Source organism: Equus caballus, chromosome 26 (assembly GCF_041296265.1).
Source record: "Equus caballus isolate H_3958 breed thoroughbred chromosome 26, TB-T2T, whole genome shotgun sequence".
Classification (NCBI taxonomy): domain Eukaryota; kingdom Metazoa; phylum Chordata; class Mammalia; order Perissodactyla; family Equidae; genus Equus; species Equus caballus.
In genome coordinates this window covers 42,134,448-42,154,564 of record NC_091709.1, presented here as the reverse complement: position 1 = coordinate 42,154,564, position 20,117 = coordinate 42,134,448, and the positions used below count along the sequence as shown (strand labels likewise).

Below are 20,117 nucleotides of genomic sequence, written 5' to 3'. Positions count from 1 at the left end.
GAGTGCTTGAAATACAACACCCTTAAAAACACTGAGGGCTTTCTATGTATCTAATTATACTCCACTCCGTGCTCCAAATGTAGCACTGTGAAGAACTGCGAAGGGTCTGGGCTTTTGCTGACTTGCAAACTTACAGGTAAGCCTGCCACAATTTCATGGATCGTGGTATAAGACATGAGACTTCCAGGTTAGAGACAAAGGACTTTATTACAACATAGCGAGAAGTGAGTGCTTCGTGTCTGCGTCAGTTCCACTTGTCCCCCAAGCGCCATGAGGATGATGCAGAACCTGTCCAGGTGGATGCTACGCTTGCAGTTAGTCTGTGTCACAGCTGAGGAACATCGAGCTTAGGGAATCTGAATCTTTTATGGTGGCTGCAAGCAAACCTGCCTTTTTTCTGTAGGAGACATTATTTTAGTGTACATTAAGCACATATGCCCTTTGCTCAGGGAGACCTGATCACTATCTTCCAAGACTGTTTGCTCTACAGTGTTGAAAAGATAGCACCTCCACTTTCAACAAGTGCAGACCCATGAGGAACTGTCTCCCAATAACATTCACCCCTTGTATCTACACCACCCTCCTGGCCACTCATTAATTTGATCCATAGGATTTGCTAACAGTTTGGATGTTGGTATGAAAGAGTGGAGCCAGGATGAATCCCAGGTCTGTGGTCTGAGCAACTAGAAGAATGGAGTTGCATCCTTTAAGATGAGGGATACTGCAGGCTAGGGAGAGAAACTCAGTGTGGTTTTGGATATAAGTTTGACAGGTCAACTAGACATCCAGGTGGAGATGTTTAGTAGGCAGTTGGACATAGAGCCTGGCGTTTGAGAGACAGATCCCAGCTGGAGGTTAAAGATGGGAGTCATCTGCAAAGGGACTATTTAGTGCCTTGGGCCTGGGTGAGATCACCAGGCATGAGTGCAGACAAGACCAAGGGATGAGCCTCGAGGCCGTGTAGTGTCAGTGGTCAGGGAGATGACAGGAGATGGAAAAGGGCGCTCTGTAAGGTGGGATGGAAGCAGGGGCCCATGGTTTCCTGGAAGTCTGTGAAGACAGTGCTTGAAGCAGGAAGAATTGCTGTCTGGGCTTCATGCTGCTGACACATCAAGGAAAGTGAAGACCGATGCCTAACGGTTGGATTTAGCAGTGTGGGGGTTGGTTGAATGAGTTGTATATTCCCTACTTTGCACTGAGATTAATTAAGAGTAGTGGACTGAGCCAGCCCTGATGGCCTGGTGGTTAAAGTTTGGCCCTGCTCTGCTTTGGCGGCCCAGGTTTGGTTCCCAGGCATGGAACCGCACCACTTGTCCATCAGTAGCCATGCTGTGGTGGCAGCTCACATAGAACAACCAGAAGGACCTGCAACTAGAATATACAACTATGTACTGGGGCTTTGGGGAGAGAAAAAAATAAAGAGGGGAAGATTGGCAACAGATGTTAGCTCAGGGCAAATCTTTCCCAGCAAAGAAAAAAAAGTAATGGATTAATAATTTAGAAGTATAGAATTTGTAATTATATTCATGCTGATAAATCACTAATTTGAATAGTGGTGGTTTCTGGAGAAAAGTAAGCTGCAGAATGAACACAAGTGGTTACCTATAATTCTGATTTCTCTTTTTAATGCCAACGGAGACTGATTTCTGGATTGTATTCAAATCTTGCAATTGTAATTTGGGCTGGGGAGAGGGGCAGAGAGAAGGATGTGCAAGAAAGACAAAAAGAGGGGCCGGCCCGGTGGCGTAGCAGTTAAGTTACCATGTTCTCCTTCGGTGGCCCGGGATTCGCTGGTTGGGATCCTGGGTGTGGACATGGCACTGCTTGGCAAGCCGTGCTGTGGTAGGCATCCCACATACAAAGTAGAGGAAGATGGGCATGGATGTTAGCTCAGGGCCAGTCTTCCTCAGCAAAAAGAGGAGGATTGGCGGCAGATGTTAGCGCAGGGCTAATCTTCCTCAAAAAAAACCCAGAAAGATGAAAAGAGAAAGAGTTATTGCATTGATGGCTGCCTGGAATTCTGTTCTTTTTTTAGGGAAGACGGATGAGTACATTCAGCATGGATTCCAAATTGGGATGGTCCTGTCAGGTTTCAAGAAAAGCTCAGATAGATTAGGCTTGGTCAAGAGGCTCCAATAACAGGAGGAACTCAGTTTGCATGTCATGCCATCCAATTCTGGGTAGCTTCTTGATTTAATAACCCGACTTTAGACTGTCTCGGGGCTGGTTATCCAATCTTTGGTCCACCCCCTCCCATTAAATTAAATACGGTCCCCACAAGCATTTTCGAATATGAAAAATCTCACCAGCCCCTATCTGGTGACCTATTTAACTAAGAACTATCTGACGCTGCTTAAATAAACCCCATTACGACCACAAATAGGAGCCTTGTCTCAGCATTCTCTGCAAGTTCTGTTTTATCTTTAGTGAAGTCCCATGGCACTGTCACTCTTCATTAGAGCCTTAGAAAAGGGAAGGAGGGGAGAGGAAAGTCAAGCCATTTTGATGATTGGTAACACGTCTTGCAAAGGCGATCCCAAGTTCCCCGCAAATTTATCTGCGCCGTCTTTGGTTTCACTGCGTCAGGTCCATGAGAGAGAGTGGGAGGGCAAGCTTTGCCAGGAAGCCAGGTCAGTGTAGTTACTTGTGTGAAATGATAATTTAAAAATCCAGGAGTGTCAGTTTTACTTATTTAGACAAAGGACAAAGAGTGTGAACTAAACCTCCTCTCCCTTCTCCATCTTCGTCGCCATTTGTAGGTGCGTTTAGATGCGTTCACCTGAATTCCATCCTAAAAAGAAGCTACTGTGATTAACCAGAAGAGGAGGGGACTGTGCTTGTTTAATCCACACAGTGTACTTGACGGTGTCTAGACCGTTTTGTGTCTGTCGTTTCAAATCATTCTTGAAACAGGCTGAGGGAGAGCCTGATTTACAAATGAAGACACCATGGCTCGTGGACGTTGAGGAGGACAGAGCTGGCCCCTGGTGCGGAGTGGATTCAAACCCCGCTCTGTGCTGTGCTCTGCTTTTTCTGTGGCCCTGCCCTGCCCTGCCCTGAGGCTGGGCATGGGAGGTTCTGGGGCCTCACGGCTGGAACCACCCAGAAGACTAGAAACCCTGTGGCCGCCAGAGCCTGAGCTCAGCCTTGTAGGGAGGCGAATGGTCCAAAAGAATCTGCTTCTCAAGCTCAACACCTCCACGTCTCAGGTCACGGCTGGCGGACCTGGCGCAGAGCGGCAGCCTTGGGCCAGACCAGACTGACATGCAGCAAGGCTGGCGAGCTGGGATCCCCCAAGCGTCTGTGGATGCCGTGCTCTTAACTCTGGGCCTGGCCCTCCTGACACTCATCCTCCTCTGCCTGAATTCAAAAGTCTCTGTCAGACTGCTGTGCCCATTTGAAAACCGTGGGCAGGAGCCTGGGCAGAGCAAGGGCCCGGGTCCTAGACTCCAGTGATGGCAGAGAGGAAATCAGAGGGCATGTGGGCTATGGCTCAGCTATGTGTCAGCTCCAGAGCTCTGCAGGTGTTGAGGGCAGGATACGCTGGAAATCGGAGAACTGGCAGCAGAACTGGGCTCTAGACACAAAACGGTATTTGGAAGCCTGTCTTTTGGGAATGTCAACTCCTCTCGGGCCTGGTGAGGCCCAGCCAGAAGCCGCTGAAGTGCCTGGGCGGCCGTCCCAGGGCATGTCCACCCGCCATATCGAGTCAGAATCCAGACAGTGTCACCCGCTAGGCCTGGCATAAACTGATGGCGAACACTTGGTGCCAGCCCGCTCAGCCAAGACAAACCCTGCCTTCAGGCCTGGTGGTCCAGGCTGGATTCTGGGCTTGCCCCAGAAGAGGTTGGGTTTCTCTCACTGGTTCCAGAATGCCTCCAACTCTAAGAGATACTGGGGCTGGGCAGAGGCCCCAGAATGGGCTGAGGGCCCTGCCCCCCGTCCATGAGGTGCAGGTCCACAGCAGGGTGCACAGGCCAGGCTGGGCTCGGGGCAGCTCCACGGCCTCTCGCCATGGACGTCCAGCTCTGCATGGTGGTCTTGCTCTGCGAGTGCTCCAAACACTGGGTATCTCCATCAGGTCAAATGTGAGCCTTTGATGTTTGTAACAAAACAACCTGCATCCCGGGTTGCCATGTGGCTGCCAGACTGCTGGCGATTACTCAGAAATTCCGCAGCGTGTTCTCAAACGGCTGGAGTACTGGATTCGAACCACATATTAATAACTTGGCTGCCTGCTCTGTCTCTTAATATTAAATGTGAAATTGTTCCTATATTCGTGTCTATAGGTTGTGAAGGCGATATTAAACTGATACCAAAATAGCTCAAGGTGTATTTATTTCAAAGGAAATAGAGCGATTTACATCTGAATCTTCATGACTGCAGTGAATTTTAAAGGTATCCTGAGAAAAGGATGAAAAACCGTGCAATTATTACTGCAAGTTCACAGAAATGTTTGGATGTTTAAGAGATGAAGTCCTTTTTATTGAAAAATGTGTAAATGTTATTTATAACCACAAAAGCATTTCTGCTTTTTGGCTCACACTCTGCTTAGATTTTTGACTAAATCTTCCTTCTGTTTCTCTCCCTCGGATTCTAATCTTCCATCAACAAACACGCTGATTTCTCCCCTCTTCTAGAACTCGTCAACCTTCAGATCGGGTGTTCCTTGAAGCTACTGTCCCATCTCTGGTCCTCCTTCCTCTGGCACTTCTGGAACGATAGTGTGTCTGGGGGCGCGATGCAGTCCAGCTACCCCAGCTCACCAGGTCCAGCTCCTCCCAAATACTCGATCGCCTCTTCCCAGATTAGCTCTTCGTAGAGAAGTGGGTCTCAGGTAAGCAGAAGGCTCATTTCATAACCACATGGGTCTTTTCATCAGCTTCGGGGCGTGGCTGTCCCCGCTCACCGTGCCGCCAGAGGACACCCAGCACATCAACTTGGGAGTCCTGCCTGTTGTTAATCAGATAAACTCCAAACGTCTGATCCTCATTCAGGCTCCTTCTTGGTCTAGATTGAATTCATCTTTCCCACCTTCCCTCTCCCCTTTCCTCAAAACTGAGCTACAGGCTGCCTGGTCCAAAAGCCAACCCCGCCAGTCACCCGTCTACTCTGCCTCTGGACTTTCACAGAGTGTGCGGCCCGGTCGACTGTCTACCTAGAAACTGAGCGATCTGTGGGCATCGCCGCTACTGAAGGCCTTCAAGGGCAGGGTGATGCTCCGTCAGGATTTTGGAGAATCCACTGGGCGGGAGCAAAGATATCTGTAACAGGGAGAGAATTAGAACTCGGCCCTGGAAGACTCCGCCCTGAACGTGCAGCCACAAAAAGATCAGAATTCTCTGCAGGTAAGACTTAGGGCCCTACAGCCAGAAGCCAGCATCGTGCAGAGAACAGGAGAAAAGCCACAGGGGTTCCTACGATTTGGAGGCAGAATTTTAGCCCCAGCAGTTCAGGATCACCATGAGTTTATCGGTGAGGAGGAATTAGAAATATCAGAAGACACTGTGCAGGTGTGGTGCATCTTTGACGAGGAAAAAGGTCGCAGGTATATATGAATGGTGGGGGCAGATCTCAGTGCCCAGACCCGAGTGGTTGTGCACGTTCTTTACTTTGCTGTAATTGGGCTTTAGTTTCTCTTTTGGGCCCACATTCCACCAGCGACAGGAACTAAATCTCCATCAATCCAGAGATGGCCCTGTCCCTGGGCTGTGTCTCCATGTCAGGGGCTGACCCAGGGCCAGGGCCTCAGGGAAGTCATCCCACTGGAAGGCTTGTCCCCACCTTTTCTCGCTGGTGTCTCTGGACATGGCCTTCTTCCTGATCCATGTCCTCTGTTCTCTTGGGGCCACCTCAGCCACGTGGGATGCAGTGGAAAGTGCTCTGCTCGCTGGGGCGTCCAGGGATGGTGACGGCTGTTTCACGTGGCTTCCTGACCCTGCAGGGGGCATTTCTTCTGCTCCTACCTTCGGAGGCCCACTCTATTTCTTTTGTGGTTCACTTGTAAACATGTCTGGTACAAACTTTGGGTGTGGACACGTGGCTGGGCCCTACCTGGGGAGGCTCCCTCTGCCCTGCAACCCTGGTGTCCTACCATCTCGGTCCTGACTTCAGAAGTCGAGGACCCCAACAACATCATGCTCTTTGTCTCCCCCTCCTCATCCAGATACCCTGTCATCTCATCTCTGGGGACAGCAAGGACCAGCTCAGACAGACCTTATATTTCCGTCTTCCTCTTTAGGCCAAGGCCTTACATTTTGGAGCTTGAAATGCCCACAGTCTGACTCCTGTTCTCTGAGCTCTGTGGTGTCATCCGTTCTCTGAGGCAGGAAGCAGGGGATGCTGGAGGGACCATGGGGTCCAGGGATCTACGAAGAAAACAAGGCTTAGTCAAACTGCAGAAAACCATGGGCAAAGAACACTGGGGGAATGTTTGCTTAAATTTTAGTGGACTTGTTTTTAGGTGGTGGGGATCTGGTTTTCTTTGTCTTTTACTTAAAAAAATTTTTTTCAACATTGAACATGAATTACTTTTATAATTAGGAGGAAAAAAACCCCCACACCAATGAATTATAAAAAAGACCCACTGTGTTTCATTCTTCAGTGCGTCTGGTTTGGACCTGATTGCAGCGTGTGCATTCAGAAATGCCCATCCAATCTTTTGTTTCATCTTCGTAAAGACCCAAGTTGAAGAACTGATTCCAAATCTGATCATTCATCTCCCTCTGGCCACCAGTCAGGGTATACCTACTTCCGGGGACTCGGAATGCAGCAACCGGCAAGGTAAATAGTTTCTGTCCTCATGGAGTTTGTGGTCTTTGAGGGCCCAACCTGGTGGATGTCTGGATCTGACCACTGGAGTCCCGGTTCTGAACAGGCAAACCTGGGAACAGCCCCATGATGGATGGTATGCTCATGAGGCTAATTTTTCTCCATGCTATTACATGTAACAGTAGCAGAAAAGTACAGTCAATCCTTATTATTTGCGGATTCCATATTTGCCAATTTACCTATTCACTAAAGTTTATTTGTAAGCTCCAAATCAATACTCCCGATAATTTTTTCATCATTTGTGTGGACGTGTGCAGAGTGGCCAAAAATTTGAGTTGCCTGATGCACATGATTCCAGCTGAGGTTGAGCAAGGCGACACTCTGCCTTCTTGTCTTGGCCTCATACACAGAGGACCAGAGGATGGAGACGGGAGGGGCAGGGCAGTGGAGAGTAAGAAGCTCCAGCTTGGGGGCCAGCTGGATGGGGTTCGAATCCCAACTCTGGCACCTGTTAGTGGGACAGCCTCAGGCAAGTCATTTAACGGTTCTGAACCTCGTTTGCTTTTTCTTTTGTAAAATAAAGTAGGATCTGCCTGGATGAGTCGTTTTTAGGATTGAGGATTACAATCGATGCGAGATATGATTATGCTGTGTATATGTTCCTGCCTCCCCTAGGAGCATGGTTCTGTATCCACTCATTCAGCGTTCATGACGACTTTATGGACTCTAACTAATGAGAAGAATGAGAATCGACTCTACTTGGCTTGGAGGTCTCCAGCCAAAGAGGAGCCTGTTGGGTGGACATCTCACAGGGTGACAGTTCTGTCCCCTGAGGACTGGGGGTTGTGTAGGGCAGGAGGAGGAGAAATGCTGAGGAATGTCTTGGTCGGCTCAGGCTGCTCTAACAAAATATCACAGACTGGGCGGCTGAAACAACAGAAATGTGTGTCTTAACGTTCTGGAGGCTGCGGAGTCCAAGATCAAGATGCCAGCTGATTCGGTTCCTGGTGAGACTCTTTGTGGCTCGCAGACGGCTGTGTTCCCCTCGTATCCTCATATGATGGAGAGAGAGAGGGAGAGGAAGTAAGCTTTCCTGTCTCTTCTTATAAGCCACTAATCCCATCATGAGGGCTCCACCCTCATGACCTAATAACCTCTCAAAGGCCCCATCTCCAAATAGCATCCCAATGGGGAGTGGGCTTCACTATATGAGTTTGGGAGGAACGCAAAGATTCAGTCCATCGCAAGGAGGGAGAACCGTTGCCCTGCAGGCAGTCCTGGATAAGGAAAGAGAGAGAGAGACATCCGGGGGGTCAGGGAAGCCGATAAGGCGTTCAGCACTTGGGGAGAAATGGGGAGAAGGTGCGGAGAGGGAGACGGAGGCTGCTGAGGACACACGTTTCCACGGCGTGGCGAGCAGCCCTCCAGCTGCCGCACCAACACCGCGTTGCAGGAGCGTAAATTCAGTTATATTTATAACTTCTTCCCTGGGATAAAAATTGAGTTATTTTTTTAGATATGGTTTTATTTTCATTTTCAATTACCATTTTTCCTCCTGACTTATGGATGCTTTGGAGCTTAAAAGAACAGCTCTTGGGATGTGGCCACTGCATCTGCGTCATAGCCGACAGCCACTATCTAAATCCTTCATTACCAGGGAGAGATTTATTTTCCCAAGTCTTCAATCTTAGCTGAGTGGAATATTTAATAGAATTGCTGGTTTCTGTGGCTGTCTCTTCCTCTTTTCCCTACCAGGCTGGCCTGGGAGTCCACTGCAAACCGTCGGGGCTGGAGTTCAGTCTCCTTGCTGGCCTTCTGCAGCAATGCTGCCCAGAACTGAGGGGAGCAGGTGGTGGTGCAAAGCCCTGCCCCTTGTCTGGTGTTTTGGACTGAATTGTGTCCCCCTACTACTCCCCGCCCAATTTACATGTTGAAGCTCTAACCTCCAAAGTGACTGTATTTGGAGACTAGGCTTCTAAGGCTGAGTAAGGTTAAATGAGGTCGTAGGGGTGGGGCCCTCATCTGCTAAGACTGGTGTCCTTGGAAGAAGAAGAGGAGACGCCAGAGCTTGCTTCCTCTGCACCTGTGCATAGAGCAAAGGCCACGTGGGGACAGGGAGAAGGTGGCTCCTACAAGACAAGGAGACAGTTCTCACCAGAAAGCCATGCCACTGACATCTCGATGTTGGACTTCAGCCTGCAGAATGGTGAGAAAATAATGTCTGTGGTGTAAGTCACCCCGTCTGTGGTGTTTTGTTATGGCAGCCCGAGCTGACTAATACACCTGGTAATGAGGAGTGGAATCAGGGCCACCCCACTTTGTGTCTTGGAGCAGGCCTTGTGGGTTGCCTCCTCAGCCCCGACTTAGCTGTACCCCTTTTCTCATAGGACCCAGAAATACCCAGTTCTAGGGTTCGGGTGGGGTCACTCCTGATCAGCTGAAGCTAATCTGTACATTGAAATCTTTGGGCCGTGGTGATTGGTTCAGGAGTGAGCATATTGGTCCCATCAGAGGGAAGCCCAGGGTTTTTGTTCAGTGGTTGAGGAGAGAGAAAATCCCTCTCTTTGGATCTAAATGAGGACTCACGGAGCCTGGAGGCTCCTGACAGACAGCTCATCACCATGAGGGCTCGAGACAGATCCAGTGGTGTCCCAGAGAAAGGGAAGTACAGTCGTGAAGACATTGTGAATATCCAGCCCTAAAGGCACTGTCCCAGCTCTGGACTTTTCAGTTAGTTGACAACAGATCTCTTCTATTGTTCTAGCTAATTGTGTTGTGTTTCTTGTGACCTGCCTCTAAATGCATCTTACTGGAACTCTCGTCCACCAATTGATTTCCCACACGGCAGTCAGGGTGAACTTTTAAGAATATGAAGCTGGGGCCGCCCCGTGGACGAGTGGTTAAGTTCACGCACTCCACTTTCACAGGCCAGGGTTTCGCCGGTTTGGATCCTGGGTGTGGACCTAGCACCGCTCATCAAGCCATGCTGAGGCAGCATCCCACATAGCACAACCAGAAGGACCTGCAACTAGAATATACAACTATGTACTGGGGGGCTTTGGGGAGAAAGAGAAGAGGAAAAAAAAAAAGATTGGCAACAGATGTTAGCTCAGGTACCAATCTTTAAAAAAAAAAGAAAAAAATTACAAAGCTAATTCATACCAGTTTGTAGCTTGGGTCCTTTTAGTGGCTTCCTGTCCCGTTTAGGATAAAATCTAGGGACTACTTCTGGTAATCGTGGTGTGAGACAGGCAGGTGATTTCCCTCTGTAGAAAATAAGTGCAAAATTGACAAAATTATTAAGGAGAATCATTTCAGGCCATTGAGAAGTGACCAGATAGGCAACAACTTGAGAAGAATTTACTCATGAAAACCGCTATGGCCTTGGGTAAGAATGGTGGGTCTGTGGCCTTCTGGCCTGGAGGCATTCCCGTCTCACCCAGCGTGGGTGGTAAAAACCTGCAGCTGGATGTGACCAATTTGATTCAGGGAGTTGACAGAGCAGCTAGAAATGTAAGAGTGAGATTTTGTAAGTGAGAGAGCCGAAGAAGAGCACAGATGATGAACTCTCACACATCCCTGGTTGACTGCTCACGGACGCAGGCACACAGGAGCCCCAGGGGGTGCAGCAAAAGTGGAAAGTCTGGGAGATGTGTGAATTCACCACACTTTCACAAACGTCCCTCAATCCACACACAGCATGGGCAGCAGAGGGTGGAAGACATACTGGCTTGAAGTGTCTGAGTATAATCTCTGCCCAAATCATTGCCTGACGACAAAACTATACAAGTGAAGGGGAAACCTCTAGGGACCGGACTTAAAACAAAAAAATGAGCAAAGATATCAATGGCTGTGCATCGAAAGTGAGATTTGCAGGTTGAGTCCAGGCAAGTTAGTTGTCTCCTAAAGCCAGCAACACTCAGGATAAAACAGAATCCAGGCTTGCTACAATGTATAACCTACAAGGTCTAGTTTTAAATTAAAAAATTGCTAGACATGCAAAGAAAAAAGTATTTCCCCAGCTCAGGGAGGGGAGGTGGGGGGAAACTAGTCAAAAACTGACTCTGAGGGAGCTCAGAGGTTCTATCTAGCAAAGACTTCAAAGTTGCTATTAAAAATATGTTCAAAGAATTCAAGGAAAATATGTTAACAATGCATAAACAAGTAAGGAAGCTTAACAGAAATGGGAAAAAGCAAATGGAAATTCTAGAGCTTAAAATCACACTAACTGAAAGGAAAAATTCACGGCACGAGCTGAGTTGAGAAGTCAGAAGAGTGACTCATTGAATTTGATAGAAAGACAGAAATTGTGCAATCCAAAGAACAAAAGAAAAGCCCCTGACAGTCAAATTGTCAAAATCCAAACGTTTTTAAGGTAACAAAAGAAAAATGTTACCTCGTATACAGGGAACAATGAATGATATGACTTATTGCTAACTTCTCATAGAAACAGTAGAAGCCAAAAGACACTGAAAACCCAAGAGACTTTGTGCCTTTACTGCACTTTTCATGAAAGAACAGTGATTTCCTGTTTGTTTGTTTTTTTTTTTAGTAGCTTTCTGTTCCATTTAATGACATATGCAAAATGCTGAAAGGGAAAACAAACCTGCCTCCAGTGAAGTTGTCTTTCAAAACTGAAGACAAAAATAAAGCCATTTCTAGATTTACAAAAAAGAGAAAACTGAGAGAATTTGTTGCCAGCAGACCTGTGTTAAAAGAACAGCTAAAGAGAAATGATATCGATAGTAACTTGGATGGTAACTCAGAGACACAAGAAGGACTGAAGAACACCCAAAGTATAAAAAATGTGTAGGTTTTCTGCATATATCTATATCTCAAGCACAAATGGACTAAAGTAAAAGAATGGAAAAATATATATATGATGCAAACACACAAACCATAATCAGAAGGGAGTTGGAGTAATTTTTATTAATGTAAGACAAAATAGACTTTAAGAAAATGAATATTACTGGAAACAAAGAGGGCTATTTCATAATAATAAAAGGGTCAATACAACAGAAAGAAATTAAGTATTATAAATTTATTTGTACCTAATAAGAGAGCTCCAAAATAAATGAAGGAAAAACTGACAGAATTGAAAGAATGGAAAAATCAACAATTATAGCTGAAGATTTCAATACTCTTCTCTCAGTAGTTGATAGAACAAGTAGCCATAAAAATCAGCAAGAATATAGAAAACTTGAAGAGCGCTATCAACTAACTTGACCTAAATGACCTCTATAGAAGACTTCATCCAACAGCCCCAGAACACCTGTTCTTTTCAAATGTACACGGAATGTTCACAAAACAAACCAAGTGCTGGATGAGAAAACAAGTGTCAATATGTTTAAAAAGATTGCTATCACACATGGCATGTTTTTTGTGTGTGTGTGTGAGGAAGACTGTCCCTAAGTTAACGTCTGTGCCAATCTTTCTCTATTTTGTATGTGGGATGCCACTACAGTGTGGCTTGATGAGCAGTGTATAGGTCTGTGCCCAGGATCTGAACCCGTGAACTCCGGGCTGCTGGAGCAGAGCACACACACTTAACCACTATGCCACCAGGCCGGCCCCCCTAGCAAGCTCTTTGATGACAATGGAAATAACTTAGAAATCTATAACAGGCAAAAGCTGAGAAATCCTAAAACATGGGGATAGTAAACAACACACTTCTAAATAACTCATGAGTCAAAGAAGAAATCACAACAGAAATTAAAAAATGTATCAAACTTAATGAAAATGAGAACATAATATACTCAAATTTGTGGGATGTAGCTAAACCAGTGGTTTGAACAAAATTTATAGCTTTAAGAGCTTATGTTATGAAAGAAGACAGGTCTAAAATCAGTGAACTAAGCTTCCAATTTAGGAAGCAAAAAAGGAAGAGAAAATTAAATGCAAATAAGTCGAAGGAAGGCAATTATAAAGATCAATAGGGAAATCACTAAAATACAAGAAGGAAAAACAAAAGAGAGAATGAAGGAAACCAAGTTGGTTCTTTGCAAAGATCAATAAAATTGACAAACCTTTATCTAGATGGAGAGAAAACACAAATCACCAATTAGGAATGAAAGAGGGAACATCATTACAGATCTTACAAACGTTAAGTGGATAGTAAGAAAATATTACTAACAATCTACTCTGAAGCTTAAAACACGTTAGTGAAAGAAATGAAGTTAAATCCTGTATAGAATGGAGGGATATACCATGTTCATCTGTAAGACACAGTATTATTAGGATGAGAGTTACCCCCAGATTTGTCTATAGATTCAACACAATCCCAATAAATATCCCAGCAGGATTTTGTGTAGAAACCATAAGCCGATTCGAAAATTTATAGGAGAAGCAAAGAATAGCCAAAACAATTGTGAAAGAGAAGGACAAAAGTGGAGGACTTAAATGACTCGATTTCAAGATTTACCAAAAACCTGTGGTAATTGAGACAGTATGGGGTCAACATAAGGGTAAAAATGTAGATCAAGGGAACAGAATAGAAAGTCTGAAACTGGGTCCGCACATAGATGTCAACTGATTTTTGACAAAGGTGCCAAGGTAATTCACTGAATTGTATGAAGAACACTTACAATTCAATAATAGTAATAAAAATAATTCAATAAAAAATGGACAAATGATTTGAAGAGATACTTCACAAAAGAAGATATATGAGCAGTCAATAAACACATGAAAGGATGCTCAACATTATTGTTCTTCAGGAAGTGCAGATGAAGACCACAAATGAGAAGCTCCTACAAATCTAGTGGAATAGCTAAAATTAAAATGCCAAGTGTTGGCAGGAATGTGGAGAAATTGGAACCCTCCAACACTGCTGGTGGGAATGGAAAATGGTTGGATAAAGTCTTGTAGTTTCTTACATAGTTAAACATACCGTAAACATTAAGCTTGCCATACAACCCCACAATTCTACTCCTGGGTATCTATCCAAGAGTAGTAAAAACGTATGTCCAAAAAAAAAGACTTATACATAAATGGTGATAGCAGCTTTATTCAGAATAGCCAAAAAGTGGAAACAACCCAAATGTCCATCAACTGGTGCATGCACAAGTGAGAGGCTGTATATTTATACAATGGAATATTCCTGAGCAATTGGAAGAGAACAAGTTGTTGACCATGCAAGGACATGGATGAGTCTAAAAAATGTTACACTGAGTGAAAGAAGCTGGACATGAAAGGCTATACACTGTATGAATCCATTTTTATTAAATTCTAGAAAAGGCCAAACTATGGAGGCAGAAAGCAGACCACTGGCCTGAGGCAGGGTCGGGATCTCGACTGAATGCAAGGGGGCAGGATGGAAACTCTTAGGGTAGTGGAAGTGTCCTAAAACTTGATTGCGTTGGTGGTTGTATGATGGAGTATAAGCTTATCAAAACTCGACCTATACACTTAACGTGGATAAATTTTTTTTGGTATGTAAATTATACCTCAATAAAGCTGTTAAAAAAAATCTAATCTGGCCTACAAGGGTCTATGTAATAGATCTTGTCTTCTCTCACAGGCCCCCAGCCTGTGGCATTTTGTGATGGCAGCCTGAGCCTGCCCCACCCAGTCATTCTCTATCACACCAGCCACTTGATCTTTCATGATAACTCCATCACTACCTTGAATTTATTATCTGTTTACTTGTTTGTTGCCTCCCCCACTGAAAGTTCATGAAGGGGGAGACCCTGTCTGTGCTGCCCACCATGAGACACTGCCACCTACACCAGTGCCTATGGACGCTCAGCTCCCAAAAGGATTTGCTGAATGCATCAGTGACTCAGAGTGATAACCAGTTTCTTCTAAAAGCAAATGAAATCTTGTAATTACAGTCATGCATTGCTTGACGACGGGGATGTGTTCTGACAAATGCGTCCTTAGATGCTTCGTTGTTGTGCGAACATCACAAAGTATATTTACACAAACCTAGGTGGTGCAGCCTACTACACATCTAGACAATATGGTACTAAGCTTATGGGACCAAAATCCTGTATGTGGCCCTTCCTTGACCAGAACATCATTATGCAGCACATGACTGTGCTCCAGTTCCTGAGAAGCAGACCCTTCCCCAAGCCAGTCTTGGAAGGCCTTCCAGGCTCTGGGGTTGAAGAAGGAGGCAAGGCTAACAGACTCACCCCGAATGCTTTCACAAGAAGGGCAGTTCCAGTTTTCAGCAGCTCCAGCTCCCACACTCTGAACAACCTTGGCCACCAGCTGAAGAGCAGATGGTGGAGGCTGGAACATCAAAGTACTGAGCGTGTGAGGTTTTGTGTGTGTGCGTGTGTGTGTGTGCAGGGGGGCATGTGTGATATGAAACAATGAAGAGAGAAACAAAAAATGGTTTAGACATAATTACCCAAGGAATCAAAAACAGACTCCACTGGGGCTTGGGTTTATGTCCGATCAGGACTGCTTGCTTTATAAAAGTGTAAAGATAAATATTCGTCTTAACTCTGCAGTCCCAGCCATGGAATCCAGCATTTCGTGTGGACGTCACCCTGAATGAGCTGCTTAATTTAACTCATGTTGGGCTGCCCTAGCTTGGAATTAGCCCCACCTTCCCAACGAGCCATGTGTGTCCAAGTGGACATTGTGAAGACTGAGCGGTCCGGTGTGGTGGCCACTGGTCACATATGGCTATTTCCATTTAAATTACTTAGAATGAAACTAAAAATTCAGTTCCTCAGTTGCCCTAGCCACGTTTCAAGTGCTCAGTAGCCCCATGTGGCTTTTGGACAATAGAAATGTAGGCCATTTCCAGGATTACAGAAAGTTCCATTAGCTTTGGGATAGAGAGCAGGCAGGGCTGGTAGGTTGGGAGGGGAGTGGTTTTCAGTCTTGAAAGATCCCCAAAAGGGTGTTGGGACTCTCAGAAATGCTGGTTGTTTGTCTGTCTACCCACTTCCTTCGTCATCAGCAAGTAGGAGAAAGATTGCTTTAGTCAAGTTTCTGCTATGAGCCGATCTCTAGGTGTGTCAGGTGTATTTAACACTCATAACAATTCTCTCAGGTAAGCATTTCCTCATTGTTATGGCTGAGGAAACTGCAGACCAGAGGAGTAGCTTGCCCATCACCAGCCAGTAAGTGACAGACTCAGGATCTGAACCTGAGTTTAGTTAGTTCTGTGCAAAGAGCTTTTTCTGTAGCATCTTTTTGCCTTCCTGGGTACCTGGGCTCTGGCCGAACTAGAGGAGGAAGAGGATGGTTGCACTCCCTCTCTGGCCCTACGTTCCCTCCATCAGGCGACCTCAGACCCAAAGACCCCTGGGTCTCCCTCCTAGCAGGTTGAAACCAGTAGGCTCTGAGGTGTCCATGCTGCTTTCCTGAGGGTCCTTGTTGTGAAGTCTGAGCATTTTCATGTGTCTCCAGGCAGGTAGAGACAAAGTCACCTATAATACAAAGAGGCTGATATTGGTATTAATTAAACACGTTGATATTGGCATTAATTTGACATGTTGGTATTGCAGTTCTAGACAAAGGACCCTGCCCCCTCCACCCGGGACCACATGACTGTTGCTCATGCTCCTGGGGAGCTGACGTGGGGCTGGGGCTTACTGATGAGGCTTTGATGCCAAGGACTTGCAAGGAGAGTTCAGGCCCTGGTTTTTCTGATCTCACTCTTCCTGCTCATGAAATGAGAATAGAACCAAGTCAGGTAGCGGCCCAATCCATAAGCTATTTGTGAAGTCATCTTATATTTCAATCACCTTATAAATTCAGTGAGCTAGAACGTTTATGGTATGTATGCCTCTTTAAAAAGATTTTTTTTTTTTAATAAATAGGGATTTTAAGTCTCACCTTATTAGAAAAGTCTGCTTCTGACTTCTGGTGCTTTTCTGAGAGTTTATGTACTTCATTACCATATGCACCTGTCACATAAATCCGGAGAGTTTTAATTAGGCAAAGCCAGACAGGCGGTAATACAAGGCATTTGAGGGGCTCCCAGGGGAGAGATTCTAGGATCCCAAGCCCTCAGGCCTTAGATACACAGCAGATTCTGCCCTTTCACAGAGCACAAAGTCTGACCTTAAGTTAGAGTCCTCTTTTAGCCATCTTGGGGAGGGAAATGCGACTTGAGGCAGGAGTGGCCGGAGCAGCCCTCCCTTCTGATACACAGACACGTGCACTGACCCTGAACACACTGCCACAAAGTGACCACATTCATGTGACCACCCGGGTCAAAAAAGGATGCCCCAAGGTCGGGTCTCACTGTGATTTTATCTGTCTTTAAAAATGCCTTGCTTGCACTAAAATTATATTTTAACTAATATTAATTAGCAACATCAGCTCTCTTTTAGCTAGTATTTGCATAGTATATATCCATTTTTTCTCTTGTGTTTCTTGTAAACAATATGCAATTGGATTTAAAAAATGGCATCTTTACCTTTTAAATGAGGCATTTACTTCATTTGTACTGAATGTAATTGCTATATTTGGGTTATTTCTGCCATCTTATTTTGTGCTGTCAATGTTCTGTTTTTTGCCTTTTTTGGGATCTGCTGAGTTTTTCTCTATGTCATTCCATTTTTTTCCATTCACTGGTTTGTAAGTTACACTGTTTTTATTCTTCTAGTGGTTTCCATAGAAATTACAACATGCAAATTAAGTTATCATTGTTTAAAGTTAATTAAAACCTTTACCCTTCTAGATAATACGTGGATCTTAGAAAACATTCATCTATTCATTGTGCCCCTGACTTATATGATTATCGACTGGGATTTCAGGTCTATGTGCACAAATTGAAAAACCCAGTGGCCATTATTATCACCCTTTTATATAATGGGTGTTCATTGAAATCTACCCACGCATTCACCACTTCCCCTGTCCTCCACCCCTTGTTGCACTCTTTAGACCTTTTATCTGAAATCACATCCCTCCTATGTGAAGTATGTTCCTAAGAATTCCCTTTCATGAGGATCTCCTAGGGAGTCTGGAAAACCATTCTGATCTGCTTCGTTTCCACCATGAGTGGTCTCAGCTTCATGCAGGGAGGGGCTCCTGGGTGACTCCCCACCTCTGCTTCTCTGGGATTATGGCTTTTACACATCCTGTGCTTTCATTTCAATGTCTTCTTGAAAAGGAGAAAAATAAGCGCGTCCCTAGTCACTGGTCTTGTTCTTTTACAGAACTTTCTGTATTTATTTCCCCATAAATACCTTGAATGTTATTGTCATAAAGAAATTTACATAGAATAAAGGAAACATTGCTTCAGTCGGCACGAAGCCGCCATTCAATAAAATACTGTCGAATGAAAAAAGTACGGAAGCAGAGTCTCCTGGACAACCTTCTGGAAACACCTTGCATTGAAAAATTTCCCAAAAAGCCCTTCTAAATTTTAAGAAAAAAATCATTAAGGAACGATGCAGTGTTTGCGTTGCACTATTTTTAGTTAAAATTTATCACACAGCTGTATTTCAAGAATTGTCTGTTTACTTAATTGTCTTTTTTATGGTAAGAAAACACTTTATTGGTGCTTTCTAATTTACAGTCTTTGCACAGATGTCCCCATGTGCTTTCCACGGCAGCCTGGTGAGGCAGGCAACAGTTCTTACTCAATGTACAGGTGACTCTCAGAGCCGGCCGTCTGATGCTAGCTCAGAGCCTGTCCACAGCATCGTTCCGTCCTTCGGTCCAGGACCCCTCCGCCCAGCCTGCCATACTGCAGGCGAATCTTGCTGTTTCAAGTGATGCTGGATGGTTGTTCTGGCTGCATCTCTTCTGAGATGTCGTGCTGGTCCTATCTATTTCTTTGTCGCAGGGTTCTTGGTCAGGAAAACAAACCTTGCCCATTATGCCTCGGTTCCGGAAAAAAAGGCTGCACAGATCCAGGTGATGATGCGTTTCCAGGAACGCAGCAGTAACACCTGTGAGCCACCTGTACAGCTGCCACCTTAAAAGGGTGAGGACCACAACTTTCAGATACTTGGAAACCAAAGATTCAGAGGAGTGGTTTGAAATGCAGTTTCCGTGGAACGGATGTGGCTCCTCGACTGGCTTTTCTTGGGATAGAATCCAGCCCCGGCTCGAGGCTGTGGGGGTTCGCATGCACCATGACGGTCTGCTCGCTACCCTAGGACATCCCAGCCTTCTTGGAAGCTCAGGTGAGCCTGCTGATTCTGTCCCGCTGGACAGACATCACCTGCCCTCTACTCCGCACACCTGCTATGCTGTGTTCTCTCTCAAAGAGGATGTATGTGGGCTCCTGCAGTGCCCTTACCACGGGCTCAAGATGTTTCCATCAACTAATCACGGAGCTCAGTGAGACTCGATGATAAAGGAGCTCTACTGTCTCCCTTTTGATCCCTTAGAGCAGGGGTTCCCAAACTTTGCTGCCTATCAGAATCGCCCAGGGAGCTTTTCAAATGCTCAGTGCCCAAGCCACACACCACACTACTGAAGCCAGTTTCTGGAGGTGGGACCCAGGTATCTGCATTGTTCACAACTCCCAAATAATGCCAACATGCAGGCAAGTTTGAGAACCAGTGTGGTCCTCAGACCAGCATCACCAGGACTTGTCAGGCCAATTCTCGCTTTCACCTCGGACCCCCCGAGTCAGACACCCTGGGGTGGGGCCCAGCAGTGTGTGTTACCCTGCCCTCCAGACGAGTCTGAGAACCCTTGCTCAGCACCTCAAACCCTAGTGCAAACCAGTGAGGATCTTGTCAAAACATAGAGTCAGCCCCAGTGCCTCAGGTGGGGCTGCGACGCTGCCTCTCTCGCAAGCTCCCAGGTGATGCTGCTGGTGCTGTGGGAAGACGTCAGCTGAGGAGCGAGGGCCTGGAGCCCCAGCGGTGTGTGGCACACAGTAGATGCTTAGTAAGTCCCTGTCAAATCGGGTCAATATTTGGTGACTTAGGATGAAGGGCAATACGGGATAGTACCAGTGATCACACATCATTAAGAGGGAAAAATGAACTTCCCTTTACGGAGAGTCTTAAAAGTCACTGGAAATCTTCCAACAGCAGTCTCTTGTTACTGCAAAAAATCCAGCAGGTAAGTTCTATGGGCTGGAAGGGATTTACATCTCACCTCCCTCGGGCATCTGTAGCTCACTTCTTTGTGGGGAGTGTTAAAAAAAAAATGGGATGGAAGTGAAGCTTTTGTCACCGCACAGTGACCCCCATTTTCCCAAGTCCTACTGGGAACCCCATCGTGCATATCTGATGGCAGTGTTCTTAAGGGAAATTTTTCCTCACTTAGAAGGGGTCCCGCCTCTGCACACTTCCTTCAGGAGGGCGGAGAGTTAAAGGGGGTGCAAACTGTGGAGTCGTCATTACTGCAGAGGACACAGTCATGACGGTAGCTTTGCCGTTTTGTAGTCAGTTTACAGAAATAGTTTAGTAAAAATT

General features: G+C 45.8%; 1 protein-coding gene across 5 annotated transcripts in view; it reads left to right on the top strand.

The window, feature by feature from the left end:
* The window catches only part of PSMG1 (proteasome assembly chaperone 1), a 35,623-nt gene extending 16,754 nt beyond the window's left edge, over positions 1-18,869 (top strand). The window contains exons 7-10 of one of the 5 annotated variants that reach the window (XR_011432868.1): positions 4,641-4,837; positions 5,133-5,348; positions 6,605-6,783; positions 7,447-9,914. The gene's annotated coding sequence lies outside the window, so the exon portion shown is untranslated. Of the gene's footprint in view, positions 1-4,640; positions 4,838-5,069; positions 5,349-6,604; positions 7,370-7,446; positions 9,915-18,526 lie in introns of those variants that run through there. The other 4 variants (XR_011432869.1, XR_011432872.1, XR_011432870.1 and 1 more) reach the window with 4 other exon arrangements.
* The last annotated feature ends 1,248 nt before the right edge of the window (positions 18,870-20,117 follow it).